At 38.1% G+C, this 15,804-nt stretch overlaps 1 protein-coding gene across 3 annotated transcripts in view; it reads right to left on the bottom strand.

The window, feature by feature from the left end:
• The window catches only part of MAPK10 (mitogen-activated protein kinase 10), a 513,930-nt gene that overhangs the window by 484,483 nt on the left and 13,643 nt on the right, over positions 1–15,804 (bottom strand). For 2 of the 3 annotated variants that reach the window (XM_006867739.1, XM_006867737.1), the window contains exon 2: positions 14,264–14,378. The gene's annotated coding sequence lies outside the window, so the exon portion shown is untranslated. Of the gene's footprint in view, positions 1–14,263; positions 14,381–15,804 lie in introns of those variants that run through there. The other variant, XM_006867740.1, reaches the window with a different exon arrangement.

The following is a 15,804-nucleotide window of genomic DNA, read 5'->3' on the forward strand; positions in this document are numbered from 1 at the left end:
TTGGCAATAAACTAAGCACCTGTAAAAAATCAAACTGGAAAAAATATTAAACAAAAAAAGAGAGAGAGAGAGAACAGGTATAGCTATTGAGGTTGTTGCCATCCATACAAACAAGCATCTCATGGAATTTGGTTCCTTGGTTTGGAACTTTAAGGCCATGGTTTCATAGAACACCTCCGTTTATGTGCTTAGTGCATCTAAGCACATAAACAGATCTGGTAATGTGCTTAGTGCATCTTTCTTGCTTCCTAGTTTGTTGCAGAATGCCTGTGGTCATAAAAACTTGCAAGTAGATAAGCTGGAGCTGAAAAATGAGCATAGGATTTTCTTGAACATTCTGACAACCGGGAAAATCTTATTTGGAAATTTTTTTTCTTTTTACATTCCATTTTTGCTTCAGGAAATGAATGTTTTCCTTTGGGTGTTTGGGAGGCAATGACTGTGTCAATTTAAAAACTATGCTAACATTTTTCTACTTGACTTGTTAAAGACCTAAAGACCACAGGAAGATGGAGTGCTTCCCTTCCAGATGTCTGATTTCCTCCTACTGCTATGGTTTTCGGAGTCCCGGTGTGGCACTGTGGGTTAATGCGCCAGACTGCAAAGCCATCTGAACTGCAAAGTCGGAGGTTCAAGCTCACCAGCTGTTCCTCGGAAACCTATACAGGGCCACTATGGGTAAGAATTGACTCGATGGCACTTAACAACAACTATGATTTTCATCTTGGCCTTTTCCAAAGCATTTGAACTGGGATTAATTCCCGGTTTGGGCTACCATGAAATTGTACCGTGAGATGTTGACATTCGGTCCCAGGAGGAGCCTGCAATCCGTCATCAAGCTTTGCAGTTTGTGTCATTTGCAGACACCCAGGACATGAAAGAGCTAAACAAGACCTGCTCTCTGGATGGGCAAATCTGCATGCTTCACCTGCCTTCCTTACTCCTAAGGATGAAACTGCAAGCATGATGTTTGCAAAGATAGCTGTGGATCAGTGCTCTAAAATTCCTGGATGCCTAAGAAGTGTTCATGTATAAATGTTGGTCAGGTTGACTGTGCTGCTTTCCTCAGACATGTCTGCCTAGTTGTGACGGCCATTCGATGGATGAATGTCTAGCAGTTTTCAGGACTGCAGAATTAACATCATCTGTATGCACCATTCTTACACTAGTGAGCATCTACCTTTCTGAACTGTTCTGTTCATCTACAATTGACATTTTTTTTTTTTTAATTTCCTAGTCAGTAAGGGCTGCCATTCTAATGTTGTAACTAAAAGGTGATCATTTTTAGCTGCTTTGAAATAATGAAATTATTCTGATAATGGCCCCGTTGTTGTTGTGTTGTTAGTGGAGTTGGTTCCCACTCAAATCATCCCTGTAAAGGGTTTCAGAGGAACAGATGGTAGGTTTGAACTTCTGACCTTGCAGTTCACAGTACAGTGCTGATTCTACAATACAACACCAAGAGTCCAATAATAGTCCCCAACACTTCCTTAATTTGTCAACTACTTCCTTTCTCTTCCTCACTTTTCCTCCCCCAAAACCTATTTTTAGAAAAAAAAATCTGACTTTTATCTACTTTGTGCCCAAGTACTGTTTCTTGCTACATCTAGCTCTATGAAAGAGTTCCTATTAACATTTTCCTTGAATCATATGAATTCTATCTTCAGATTATCAATGGCTCACACTAATGTGGGACTGAGGATGAAATACTTAATGGAGTTTGCTCAAATCAATAAAGAGTATCTTCAAATGAAAAAAATTAAAGTAAGAACAACAGAAACTTGTAAGTGGCTATCTAAGGCACGGCAGTTGGTCTTCATTCTCCAGAAAGTCCAGAATAGCCAGAGGATGTGAAGTAGGAAGGAAAAGTAAGAAGAAGTCACTTGGTTCTGTAGTCATTGCCTCCTGTGCCATGAGACCAGAATTGAATGGCGCTTGCCTACCATTACCAAACCTTTGGATTGAAGATACGATACAGAAATTCTGATCAAAAGGAGGGAAATGCAGAACATAATTTCACATTTTGATGGCGTCAACTTTCTGGAGCCATGGAGGGTAGGTGAATGCCTAAAACTATTCCCCTAAGATACCTTTAAACCTTAAACCAAGAATATGAAGTCTTCTTAAAAGCAAAGAATAGTTTAGTAACTAGTGAAAGAGGTTGACCTTGAGCATGATGTTCTATGGAGATTTATGTATATGGGATCAAACTGACAACACCAACTTCAAATATTAAATATGGACTTTAGGGTGCAGTGAATTTATGTAGTTGAGGAAGAAGCCCCTAAGAAAAAGAGATTGAGCATGGCTGCACAAGTCAAAGAATGCAAACAATGCCACTAAATTGTCCATGTAGAAATGTTCATTTGGTGTTTTATTGATATAAAATCATAACAACAGCAGATAAATCAAATTTCAAGAAAAAAGAGAATGAAGAAGTTCAACTCAGACATACAGGGAATCATCATGAGCTGGAACCAATTAGAAGGTAACTGGTTTTTGATTCCTATCATAAATCAGAGTCCCTGCGTACTGCAAACCATTAATGCTCTCTGCTTCTAACTGAAAGACTGAGGTTTCACTCCACTCCAAGATGCTTCCGAAGAAATGCTTGGCGATCTGCTTCTGAAATATCAGCCAATTAAATAAACATGAGGTTGCTATGAGTTGGAGTCATATAATAAATTACCACATGCAATAAATACTGCTCAACTATAAACTCAAATTGCCCAAAACTCAAATCTGAAAAGGCTTTTATGTTAACTTTTCATTAAGATTTCTACTTTGATTATATTAGTAGCTCCTCTCATATTGTTGTTGTGTGCCATGGAGTCAGTTCCGACTCAAAGAGACCCTGTAGAGGGTTTCTGAGGCTGCAAATCTTTATGGGAGCAGAAATCCTCATCTTTCTCCTGAGGAACAGCTCGTAGTTTCGAACTGCTGACCTTGCAGTTCACAGCCCCAATCCTAACCACTACGCTACCAGAGCGTCTTGAATACAGAGAATTCTTTATCAAGAAATTAAAGAGATGCTAAAATGTATGCTAACTCACTCTCTACATAAACTCTGGTGGTGGTGGTGGTGGTGTGCCATCAAGTTGTTTTTGACCCTGTATAGGATTTCTGAGGCTGTACACCTTTATGTGAACAGAAAGCCTCATCTTTCTCTCATGGAGCAGCTGGTGGAGTCAACGTGCTGACCTTGCAGTTAGCAGTCCAATGACTACCATACTACACTACCGGAGCTTCTTAAATAAGTTCTAAGAAGACCTTAATTTCTGCCTTTCAATTGTGTAACTGAAAACTAGAAAGACTCAGTTTTAAAGCCATCTTCTTAGGAGATATAGACTGAGGTTCCATCAATCAGTGAAGAAAAAAGTTCTTAAAATCTTAACATCAGGGCTACTTATTGTAGGCTTACTTGGATTAAAAGGTTTTAAGGACATAATTTCTCATTTAGCTAACTGCTACAATTGTTGAGAGCAAGACAGAACAACACCCTCTAATGATACATTTTTTAATACTGTCTTATTCACCTTATTTGTAAGGTATTTGGTGCCACAAATTTGTATACTAATATTGATCTCTTTCCTTTGAACCCTTGCTCTTTCCCTTACTTGGAATTCAAACTAGTTTGGTATTTTAAGGCTCTATTCAAGTCCAACTTTTACTTTTAACACTGTTGTTGTTGTTGTTAGGTTCCGGCTAGTTGGTTCTGACTCATAGTGACCTTACTATACAACAGAATGAAACACTGCACAGTCCTGCACCAACCTTACAATTGTTATGCTTGAGCCCACTGCTGCAGCCACTGTGCCAATCCATCTCATTGAAGGTCTTCCTCTTTTTAGATGACCCTCCACTTTACCAAGCATGGTGTCCTTCTTCAGGAACTGGTCCTTCTTCATAATATGTCCAAAGAATGAGAGATGAAATCTCCCCACCCTGGCTTCTAAGGAGTATTCTGGCTGTGCTTCTTCCAACACAGATCTGTTTGTTCTTCTGGAAGTCTATGATGCTTTTAATATTCTTCTTCAACACCATTATTCAAATGCATCAACTCTTCTATAGTCTTCCATATTTCACATGGTATGTACAATATTTCACATGTTCTGTCCAAATTTCACATGCATCCGAAGCTATTGAAAATACCATGGCTTAGGCCAGGTACACCTTAACTCTCAAACTGACATCTTTAAAGATGTCTAGTGCAGCAGATTTGCCTAATGCAACGCGCCATTTGATTTCTCAATTGCTGTATCCTGAGAAGGATATAACACAGTGAAAGAAAAAGCAGATGCTCCAGAGTTAAATTCCCTCAGTTCAAACTCCAGCTTTACCAACACAAACCACATGACATTGAGCTAACTACTAAGCACTCTGCCTCAGTCTCATCATTTGTAAAGTAGAAATAAATGCCCAGTAGATTTACTGGAGTCCTGGTGTAGCTCTGTGGACTAATGCGTCAGACTACAAAGTCATTTGAACTGCAAGGTCGGTGGTTCAAGCTTACCAGCTTCTCCTTGGGAACTCTATACAGGGTCGCTATGGGTCAGAATCAACTTGACGGCACTTAATAACAACAACAGATTTACTGTGAGGATTAAATAAATTAGTGTCTACAGAGCTCTTTGAACAGGGCCTGGAACAAAGTAGTCACACAATAAATGTTAGTTTATTGTTGTAATTCTGTTTTATAACTCTCATTCTTCCTATACTTCTCTGAACAACTATGGATTCATACAAGTCTAAGGATCGTATTAGACCTTGCTACTATGGGTCGGAACCGACTCGACGGCACTTAACAACAACAACAAATTTTTGTTAAGTGCTACCAGTCAGTTCTGACTCATAACAACCCTGTGTAGGGTTTCTCAGGAGCAGTTGGTGGATTTGAATGACCGACCTTGCTGTTCAAACCAACCTTACGATCCAGTGCTTATCCTACAACACCACACCAGGACTCCGATTAGATCTTAGGAGCATATATACTTACATCTTGCACACAAAATAACATCATTCAAAGTTTTCTTAATAGTTGGTTAACTATCCTTCTAAATAATTATGGTGATGGAAAGGGTACTATTTTTCAGAAAAACAGAATTACAAACAGTTCTAAAAATAAGAAAGTGATTCTGTGTATGGTATTTATTCTCTGCCCCTGGCTTCTTATTTCTGTCCACTGCACAGCTTCAAAACAAACCTACATCCCCTTTCAACTTAAACTCCTAAAAATATTTTCAAAGAACTATTTCTATTTGTCTTCCTTCTGCCTCCATTTTGCTTCCCATTTCTCCAGCCCAAACACAATAATTTCTTTTATTATCCATCACCAGATATGTTTTCTATATTTCCACTGTCCTAGTCGCCATCTGCAAGATCCACTTCATTTTGTGACTGTCCCTCCAAATACCCAAGGCAAACCCATTGTCATTAAGTCCATTTTTATTCATAGTCACCCTACTGGACAGAGTGGAATTCCTCATAGGGTTTCCAAGGTTGTAAAGGAGCTCTGGTAGCGTCGTTCTTACGAGGCGGCCTGCTAACCTCAAGATCAGCAGCTCTAGGCTACAAGCTATCCCATAGGAGAAAGATGAGATTTTCTGCTCCCATAAAGATTTATAGCCTCGGAAACCCTGTGCAGAGTCACTATGAGTCGGCACCGACTCCATGGCACATAACCAACACCAACCATCAATTTTATGGAGTCCTGGCGTGGTGCACTGGACTACTACAAGGTCACCAGTTCAAACCCACCAGTCATTTCTTGGGAACCCTATACAGAGTCACTATTGGTTGAAATTGACTTGATGGCATTAAAACAGCAAAAGTCTTTATGGACGTTGACTGCCATGTGTTTCTCCCATGGGGAAGCTGGTGAGCTAGAATCTCAATCTTTCAGTTATCAGCTGAGTGTACTGAACCACCAAGGCTCCTCCTTCCAAATACCCCAAACCCACTGCCACCAAGTCAATTCTAAGTCATAGTGACCCCACAGAGCAGGGTCGAACTGCTCTTTAGGGTTCCCATGACTGGAAACCTTTACAGGAAGCACACAGTTTCGTCATTCTTCCACAAAGCAGGTGGTGGATTTGAATCACTAATCTGGTGGTTAGCAGCCCAACTCTTAACCCATTGTGCCACCAGGCTCTATCCTTCAAAGACAGGGCACCAAAAATTGCACAATATTTCAAATAGATATCTGACTATAATATAATATTTTGTTAAGGAAAAGAAAACCAGTTTTTGCAAAACTTGTAAGTTAGAAAAACACACAGTGTTATGAGAGAAATTAAGGTGATCTTTGATTGAGAGATCTGGCTAACAATAATCACATTTATCATCCAACAGATTTGGAAAAAATTATGATATCTCTGCCAGGCTGTTATCAGCTTTACCCAGAGATAGAATTTTTGATGCCTTTTGATAGTCTTCTTATTTCTCTTTTGACTATGTTCCTTTCTCTTTGCATCTTTCCTTGTCCAATCTTTATTTCTATCTTTCTCTTCCTTTTTCTTCTTTCTTTCACCAAACAATAACTCAACAAACACCCATTGTCTACCATGTATGAAGCACTGTTCTGTTGTTGTTAAGTGCCGTTGAGTCGATTCCGACCCCTAGCGACCCTGTATAGGGTTTCCAAGGAGCAACTGGTAAGCTTGAACCACCAACCTTGCAGTTCAAACAGCTTTGCAGTCTGGTGCATTAACCCACAAAGCCACACCAGGACTCCATGAAGCACTGTTCTAGGCAGGGGAAATTCAAGGATAAATAGATCTGGTTCAAATTACTCAAAGGCTACAGTGGGGAGGAAGATATATAAATAGATGCTAGAACTTAGTGGAGAAGCAGGGAGGTAGATACTCCAAGGGAAAGGACCAAGAATGAATTTAAATGAAGAAATCAGGAAACAATTCGAGGAGAAGGTAACACCTGATTAAGTCTCAAGTGATTAAAACAGCATTTCTCACACTTTAATGTGCATAAAAATCACTGGGAAATCTTGTTTAAAAGATTCTTATTCAGTAAATTGGGGTGAGACTTGAGATGCATTTCTATCAAGCTCCCAGGTGATGCCTCTGTGATGAATCCTCAGACCTTTCTTTGAGTAATGGTGGTGGTGGTGTGCCACGGAGTCGGTTCCAACTCATAGCAACCCTGTATAGAGTTTCAGAGGCTGTAAATCATAATGGGAGCAGAAAGTCTCAACTCTATCCCATGAAGTGGCAGGTAGTTTTGAACTGCTGACTCCATGGCACATAACCAACACCACCATCACTGCTATCAGATTAATTTAACATAGCCTCATCTGTTATTTCTTGCCCCTGGTTCTACCATTGAAGCTGCCAAATTTTGTTGTTGTTGTTGTTGTTTTTAATATCTGATTTGAGTTACTACTTTTTATGTTACTGCTGTACTTAACAGTTCTTTGATATGCTACATTATCTATACAATAAATTCCCTTCTCTTTCAATTATACCATCTGCCCACCTAATTCTATTTCGTTAATTCTGACTGGTTTGTTGTTGGTGTTGTTAAGTGCCATTGAGTCGGTTCTGATACATAGCAATAATAAGGTTTCCGAGGAGTGGCTAGTGGATTTGAACCATCAACCTTGTGGTTCAGTTCTTTATTAGGATACCCTATCGATCAGTTCTATCTGTCACAGGGGACTGTTATGAGTTGAAATAGATTTAATGGCACTAAAACAAGAAATAGCAGCCTTGGTGGAATAGTGGATTAAGCATGGGGCTGCTATCCACAAGGTCTGAGGTTCAAATTCACCAGCCAATCCACAGGATAATGAAGAGATTGTCTGCTCCCCTAAAGATTTACAGCTGAAATGAACTGGTATTGGTCATTTTGAATCTGACAATCACATAGTTTACTATGCCAAGAATGACAAATTGAAGAGAAATGTTGTCTTGTTAATCATCAAAAAGAAAATTTCAAGATCTATCTTAAAGTACAACACTGTCTGTGATAGGAAAATATCCACACCTACAAGGAAGAACAGTTACCATTATTATTCAAATTTACACACCAACCACTAAAGCCAGTGATGATGAAATTGAAGACATCATCAACTTCTTCAGTCTGAAATTGATCAAACATGCAATCAAGATGTATTCATTATTACTGGTGATTGGAATGCAGATTGAAAAGAAAGAGGAAGAATCAGTAGTTGGAAAATAAGGCCCTGGTGATAGAAATGATGCTAGAGATTGCATGATAGAATTTTGCAAGAACAATGACTTGTTCATTGCAAATACCTTTTTTAAACATCATAAAAGATGACTATACACATGAATCTCACTAGATGGAATACACAGAAATCAAATTCGCCACATCTCTGAAAAGGATGGTGGAAAAGCTCTATATCATCAGTCAAAAAAGGTCAGTCGCAGACTGTGGAATAGACTGTTCACATGCAAGTTCAGTTTGAAGCTGACGAAAATTAAAACAAGTCCACAAGAACCAAAATATGACCTTCAGCATATTCCACCTGAATTTAGAGATCACCTCAAGAAAAGATTTGATAAACTATATACTAATTACCAAGACCAGAAGTGTTGTGGGATGACATCAAGAACATCATACAGGAAGAAGACAAAAGGTCATTAAGTAGACAGGAAAGAAGAAAAAGACCAAAATGGATGTCAGAAGACTCTGAAACTTGCTCTACAGCATAGAGATGCTAAAGCAAATGGAAGACATGAGGAAGTAAAAGAGCTAAATAGAAAATATCAAAGGACAGTTCAAGTAGACAAAGTCAAATATCAAAATGAAATGTGCAAAGAGCTGGAGTTAGAAATCCAGAGGGGAAGAGTATGCTCGGCATTTCTTAAGCTGAGGGAACTGAAATAAAAAACCCAAGCTTCAACTTGCAATATTAAAGGGTTTTATGAGGAAAATGGGGTCCTGGTGTGGCGCTGTGGGTTAATGCGCCAGACTGCAAAGCCGTTGGAACTGCAAGGTCGGCAGTTCAAGCTCACCAGCTGCTTCTTGAAAACCCTATAGAGGGTCACTATGGGTCGGAACCGACTCGATGGCACTTCACAACAACAACAATGAGCAAAATAGGAGTCCTGGTGTGGTGCTGTGGGTTAATACGCTAGACAGCAAAGCGGTTTGAACTGCAAGGTTGGTGGTTCAAGCTCACTAGCTGCTCCTTGGAAACCCTACTATGGGTCAGAACCGACTCGACAGCATTTCACAACAACAACATGAGCAAAATAATGAGTGATGCAGAAAACATCAAAAGAAGATGGAAGGACTACACAGAGTCACTGTACCAAAATAAAATAAAATAAAGGTCAATGTTCAAGTATTTCAAGAGACAGCATATGATCAATAGTCAAAGATACTGAAGGAGGAAGTCCAAGTATCAATGAAGGCATTGGCAAAGAACAAGGCTCTGGGAATTGATGGAATACAAACTGAAAGTTTTCAATAAGCCAATAATGCACTGGAGGCACTCACTCATCTATACCAATAAATTGGGAAGACAGATGCATGGCCAACTGATTGGGAGAGATCCTTATTTTTTCCAATTCCAAAGAGAGGTGATATAATGGAATGTGGAACTCATTGGATAATATCTTTAATATCACATGCAAGTAAAATTTTGCTAAAGATAATTCAAAAATGGCTGCAACATTACTTTGGCAGGGAATTTCCAGAGTTTCAAACCAGATACAGATGAAGACATGGAGGTATATAATTGACGACCTCAGTTAGATCTAGCTTGAAAGCAGAGAATACCAAAAAGCTGTTTACCTGTGATTTATTGACTACACAAAAGCTTTTGTTTGTGTGGATCATGACAAGCTCCAGACAATAGTGTGAAGTATGAGTATTACAGAACACTTAATTATGCTCAAGAGAAACCTATACATAGACCAAAAGGCAGTTATTCACACAGAAAAAGGGAACACCGAATGGTTTAAAATTAGGAAAGATGTGTGCCAGGGTTTTATTCTTTCACCATATTTATTCAATCGTTTTGCTGAGCAAATTATCCAAGAAGCTGTATTATATGAAGAAAAACATGGTATCAGGGTTGGAGGAAAACTCATGAACCATCTGTGATATGTAGATGATACAACCTTCCTTGCTGAAAGTGAAGAAGACTTAAATACTTACTGATGAAAATCAAAGACCACAGCCTTCACTATGGATTACACCTCAATGTAAAGAAAACAAATATCGTCACCACTGGACCAATAAATAATACCAAGGCAAATGGAGAAAAGATTTAAATTGTCAATGACTTCATTTTGCTAAGATCAACCATCAACACTCATGAAAGTAGCATTTAAGAAATCAAAGGATGTAGTACATTAGACGAATCTGTTGCATAAGATCGCCTTAAAGTGTTTGAGAGCAAAGATGCTAGCTTAAGGTTAAGGTGCACCTGGCTCAAGGAATGGTAGTTTCAGTAACCTCATAGTGACCTACGAACAACAGAACACAGCATTGCCTGATCCGACACCAATCTCAAAATCATTGCTCTGCTTAAGACCATTGCTGCTGCCGCTGTGCAAAACTTTAATCAATAGAATGGATAAGCAAATGTTTGTATATTCCTAGAATAGAATATTCTACAACAACTTTAATGAATAAACTGACTTTATTACTCATGCATCAACATGGAAGAATCTCATACACAATTTTTAACAAAATAATGAGATCAGAATATCTATTATTCAAAAGGGAGAAAATTCAGAATAGAATTTCAAGTTCACATGAAATCCAGACTTTCTAGAGTCACAGAAGCTGGATAAATCCCTGAAATGATTTCCCTGATACAATCGTTACCCCTTAAGTCTAAAATTTCTGCTATAATCTTAAAACCAAACAAGAGTTTAGCTTAGCAAATAAAGAATATCTACATTGAACACTGTGGTCATTCAAAATCTAGCTAAATGGGATCAAATTGACAAAAGTTCTCAAAAGATAAGCTAGGAAACTTAGGGGCTAGTGAGCTTATGTTAATGTAGGAGGAACAATTCAGAAAAAAAGATTGGAGATGGTTGCCCAACTCCAAGAATGTAATCAATGATAACTGAAGTGTGCATGTAGAAAATGATGATTTGGTGAAGATTCTCAACAATAACAACAAAATAAATAAAATGATCTTTTAAAAGAATATACATTGTTATTGTTGTTGTTGTTAAGTGCCGTCGAGTCGGTTTCGACCCATAGCGACCCTGAATAGGGTTTCCGGGGCTGTAAATCTTTACAGGAGCAGATCGCCTCATCCTTCTCCGGCGGAGCAGCTGGTAGTTTCGAACTGCTGACCTTGCAGTTCGCAGCCCGATTCGTAACCACTACGCTACCAGAGCTCCTTTTGTTATTGTCAGTTGTTGACAAGTCAATTCTGACTCATAACCCATGTGCATTAGAGTACGACTGTGCTCCATAGTTCAGAAAGGCTGTAACCTTTCTGAAGACCTGTGTCCCAAGGTCCCTCTTATAGATCGAAGCCACCATCCTTTTAGCTAGTAGTTGAGCATTAAAGGTTTTGAATGACCCAAGGACTCCAAGTATATACAAGGGGACTTCAAAATATTAGTGAAAGAGCTCTATGATCTGTTAATTCCATTTTTCCATGCATTTTTGAAGCCCCCTTGTATATATACGTTATGAGTACAAGCAGTTCAAGCAGAAGCAAAACTGAGCTTGACTGTTTAGAGATGCATACGTAGATAGAAACTACCCAGAAAAGCAAGAGGATGACTGTAACAGAACTCAGGAGAGTGGTTAGTGGTTACCTCTTCTGACAAAGGACAAGAATGGGAGCTGAAAAGAGCAAACAGGGACTTATTGGACGTATATTCCCTAATATGGGTGGTGATTGTAGAAGGTTTGCTTTCTTGTTGTGGTTTAAATTCTGCATGTGCATGGGTATCTTCTATGTGTATGATATATTTCATAATTTAAAAATAAAGCTGATATGCCATTCCCTTATTTAAAATCTTTCAATAGTTCTTCCATTGTGGAATATAATCCAAACATATTAACTTTGTGTAAAAAACCCTAATGATATGTCTCCTGTTCAGTTTCATCTCTGCCATTCCCATTTATGTCTCTGTCATAGTATCTAGTAGTGCTCCCAAACAATCATGCTCTCTCAAGCCACTGGGTCACAAAGAAATGTTCCCACTCTGCACTCATTCCTCTTCCGTCTACCCTCCACATTCAGCTTCTATATGATTTCCTTTAGGAAGCCATCCTTGATAAATCCTCATCCCAATCTGTGTTAAATTTCCCTCTGCTGGTAGCATAGTGGTTACGAATCAGGCTACAAACCTTAAGGTTGGAAGTTCGAAACTACCAGCCATTTCATTGGAGAAAAATGAGGCTTTCTGCTCCCATAAAGATTTACAGCCTCGGAAACCCTATACAGGTTTGCTATGAGTTGGAAACGACTCCACAGCACATAATAACAACAACAACAACATACTTCCTTTAAGGGAGCATGGTAGCTCCATAGGATAAGACTGGACTGTGAACCACAAGGTCGGAGGTTCAAGTCTATTAGCCACTCTGTGGGAGAAAGATGAAGCTTTCTGCTCCTGCAAAGATTTTTAAAGACTCGGAAATTCTATACAGAGTCACTATGAGTAAGAACTGATTTAATGGTACTTAACAACAAAAACAACATACTACTTTTAGTCTGCACACTTCCTAGTACCTTATAAGTACTATACGCTTTAGAATATATCTAACCTTGTAATAGTAAATTTTATTGTCAATATCATACTCTTTAGATTGAAAGATTCCTTAAGGCAGGAACTGTCTTTCATCTATCCCAAAAGCTGTGTTTGATAACTATATCACAGATTCTCAATAAATGTTTGTTTAATGGATTAATTTTGATGTTAAAGTCAACATATTATATTTTTTTCTATATCCATAATGTGACACACTGTTCAAATATTAGGTTTCAGCATATAAAACTGACCTTATTTTAGGTCAAAAATGGTTGGTTATTAGCAATTACATATGATTCACCCTTGATAACAAACATTCATTCAATATATTTTGCTTAAGCACAGTATAGTGATGACTGTGATACCTACTTTCTCAATATAATTGTAGGCAAATGGTAAAAAACAAAAAAAACTATAATGTGAAATAACCATAGGGTTAATTTAATCAGTCTTCTGTTAAATACATAACACATAAAGAGGTTATGTATCAACTCACAGGGTAGCCCACCTACCCAGAATTATAAAAATCATTGGGCAAATGAAAGAGGGATATTGATCACCAGTTCAAAACAGCTTCATCTAGAGTCTGGCAGGCACCCCCATCATACCTTATTTCTCAAAGATGTTAGTTGACAGATTATGTAACTCATTCATCTCTGCTGGAATCTATTGATTATTGACTTTGGTGACTGTGAAGCATCAAGTATTTGACTTCAAAGATATTCTGCCTGTGTGTGTGCTGATATTATAATATAATAGCAAGAAGTTTTCAAAATTGTTCCAACAAGGCAAAGCAAATGGATCTATTTTTAATATGGTTTTTATTAAGTAAAAGGATTTATAGACTGTTGTTGCTGTTGTTAAATGCTGCTGAGTCAATTTTAAGTCATAGCAATCCTGTATAGGATTTCGGAGGCTACAAATCTTTGGGGGAGCAGAAAGCCTCATCTTTCTCCTACGGAATGGCTGGTAGGCTAAAACCACCAACCTTGTAGGGCTTGCGGTCCAGTGTTCATCCTATAGAGACTAAGGTGTCCATAATTTCTTAAAAGACTGTAATGTAATTTCTCTTCTCTTACTTCTTATTATTTAACTGTTACAGGAAACACAAACACACACTGTTTTGGCAAGAATTGAGCATCATAATTTTACCCAGAACAAATTTTTCTATCACAGGAATAAATCAGTAAAATATAAAATTATGTTGCAAGTACTAAAAACCATTTGAAAACATTATTACTCAATCACATGAAATTACTAACTACAACCATCTTACCTCTTACTTACACTAGGATCACCCACAAAGGTAGCATCGTAATGTTTCATAACGTATCTAAGCATCTCAAGACCTTACACAATTGTATGTGTCATTAGAGTGTTGCAACATCAATTAAACACCTTGTTTTACTAATTTTCCCTTCCTAGTTGACATTCTTTGAAATGGTAGTTCTTCAGATCTATAAATTAAGTCATATGCAATATTCAAATTGGACATATATACTATAAGTTTTCTAATATGGAACATTTTTAAATTTACAACTCACCACTGCTTGTAAGGTTTCTTATATCTAGGAAATGGGCCTAATTCAACAGTTTCTTATACGAGTTGCCATAACGAAGATCAAAGATGGTTCTGGTGTTGGCGTTTCTCACACTAGCCTAAAAACAAAGTCAAAAGATAAGCGAGTTTAAAAAAAAAAAACAAAACCGAGGGAATGGAAGCAAATGCTGTTGAATGATGATGCATGGAAGGGATTGTAATTGTTGCAATGAAATGAAATATGATAGGATGAATATAAAGCTGATGTTCTCCCATGTAAACTATCACTCAATTCGCAATAAAAACTTAAATAAATAAATAAAAAGATAAGCAAGTTTGGTTTTTAGTTTTAAACAAGAATGTCACCTGCAATTAGAAAACTAAAAGACTTAAAGAAAATGGTGACAAAGGTGAACTGGGTAAAACATCCTCAAGATACTCAACTCTGTTCAGGATTTACCAAAAGCACAAGAACTGTTCTGTTATCTACACCAAAAAGCTAGATATTTGAAAATGTTGTTTGGATTGATACATTAGGTTTCATGATATAAAGCACTCTACCCTATTTCACATCCATTTTGACCTTTTCCTTCTTTCTTGTCTTCTTAATGACTTTTTGCTTTCTTCCTGTATGATGTTTTTGATGTCATCCCACAACTCTTCTGGTCTTCGGTCTTTTAGTGTTTAATGTATCAAATCTGTTTTTCAGATGATCTCTAAATTCAGATGGGATATATTCAAGGTCATATTTTGGCTCTCATGGACTTGTTTTCATTTTCTTCGGCTTCAGGTTAAATTTGTATATGAGCTTGCTGAAAGTAAAGAGGACTTAAAATACTGATGAAGATCAAAGAGCACAGTGTTCGGTATGGATTGCATCTCAATGTAAAGAAAAAAAATCCTTACCACTGGACCAATAAACAACATTCTTATCAACCAAGAAAAGATTGAAGCTGTCAAGGACTTCATTCTTCTTGGATCAACTATCAACACTCATGGAAGGAGCAGTCAAGAAATCAAACAACGTATTGCAATAGGCAAATCTGCTGCACAAGACCTTTGAAAGTGTTGAAGAGCAAAGATGCCAGCTTGAGGACTAAGGTGCGCCTGAACCAAGCCATGGTATTTTCAATAACTTCATATGCATGCAGAAGCTGGACAGCAAAGGAAAACTGTAGAAAAATTTATGTTTTTTAGTTATGGTGTTGGAGGAGAATACTGAAAGTGCCATGGGCTGTCAAAAGAACAAATAGATCTATGTTGGAAGAAGTGCAGCCAGCATGCTCCTTGGAGGCTAGGATGGCCAAACTTCGTCTCTGATACTTCGGCCATATTGTCAGGAATGACCAGTCAATGGAAAAGGATATCATGTTTGGTAAGGTGGAGGGTCAGAGAAAAAGAGGAAGACTCCTAGCAAGATGGATTGTCAAAGTGGCAGCCTCAATCGGCTCAAGTGTGGCAACAATTGTGAGGTTGGCCCAGGACTGGGCAGTGTTTCATTCTGGCCTACATAGAGTCACTATGAGTTGGTACCGACTCTACGGC

This window comes from Chrysochloris asiatica, unplaced genomic scaffold (genome assembly GCF_000296735.1).
Source record: "Chrysochloris asiatica unplaced genomic scaffold, ChrAsi1.0 scaffold00109, whole genome shotgun sequence".
In the NCBI taxonomy this organism is placed as follows: Eukaryota; Metazoa; Chordata; class Mammalia; order Afrosoricida; family Chrysochloridae; genus Chrysochloris; species Chrysochloris asiatica.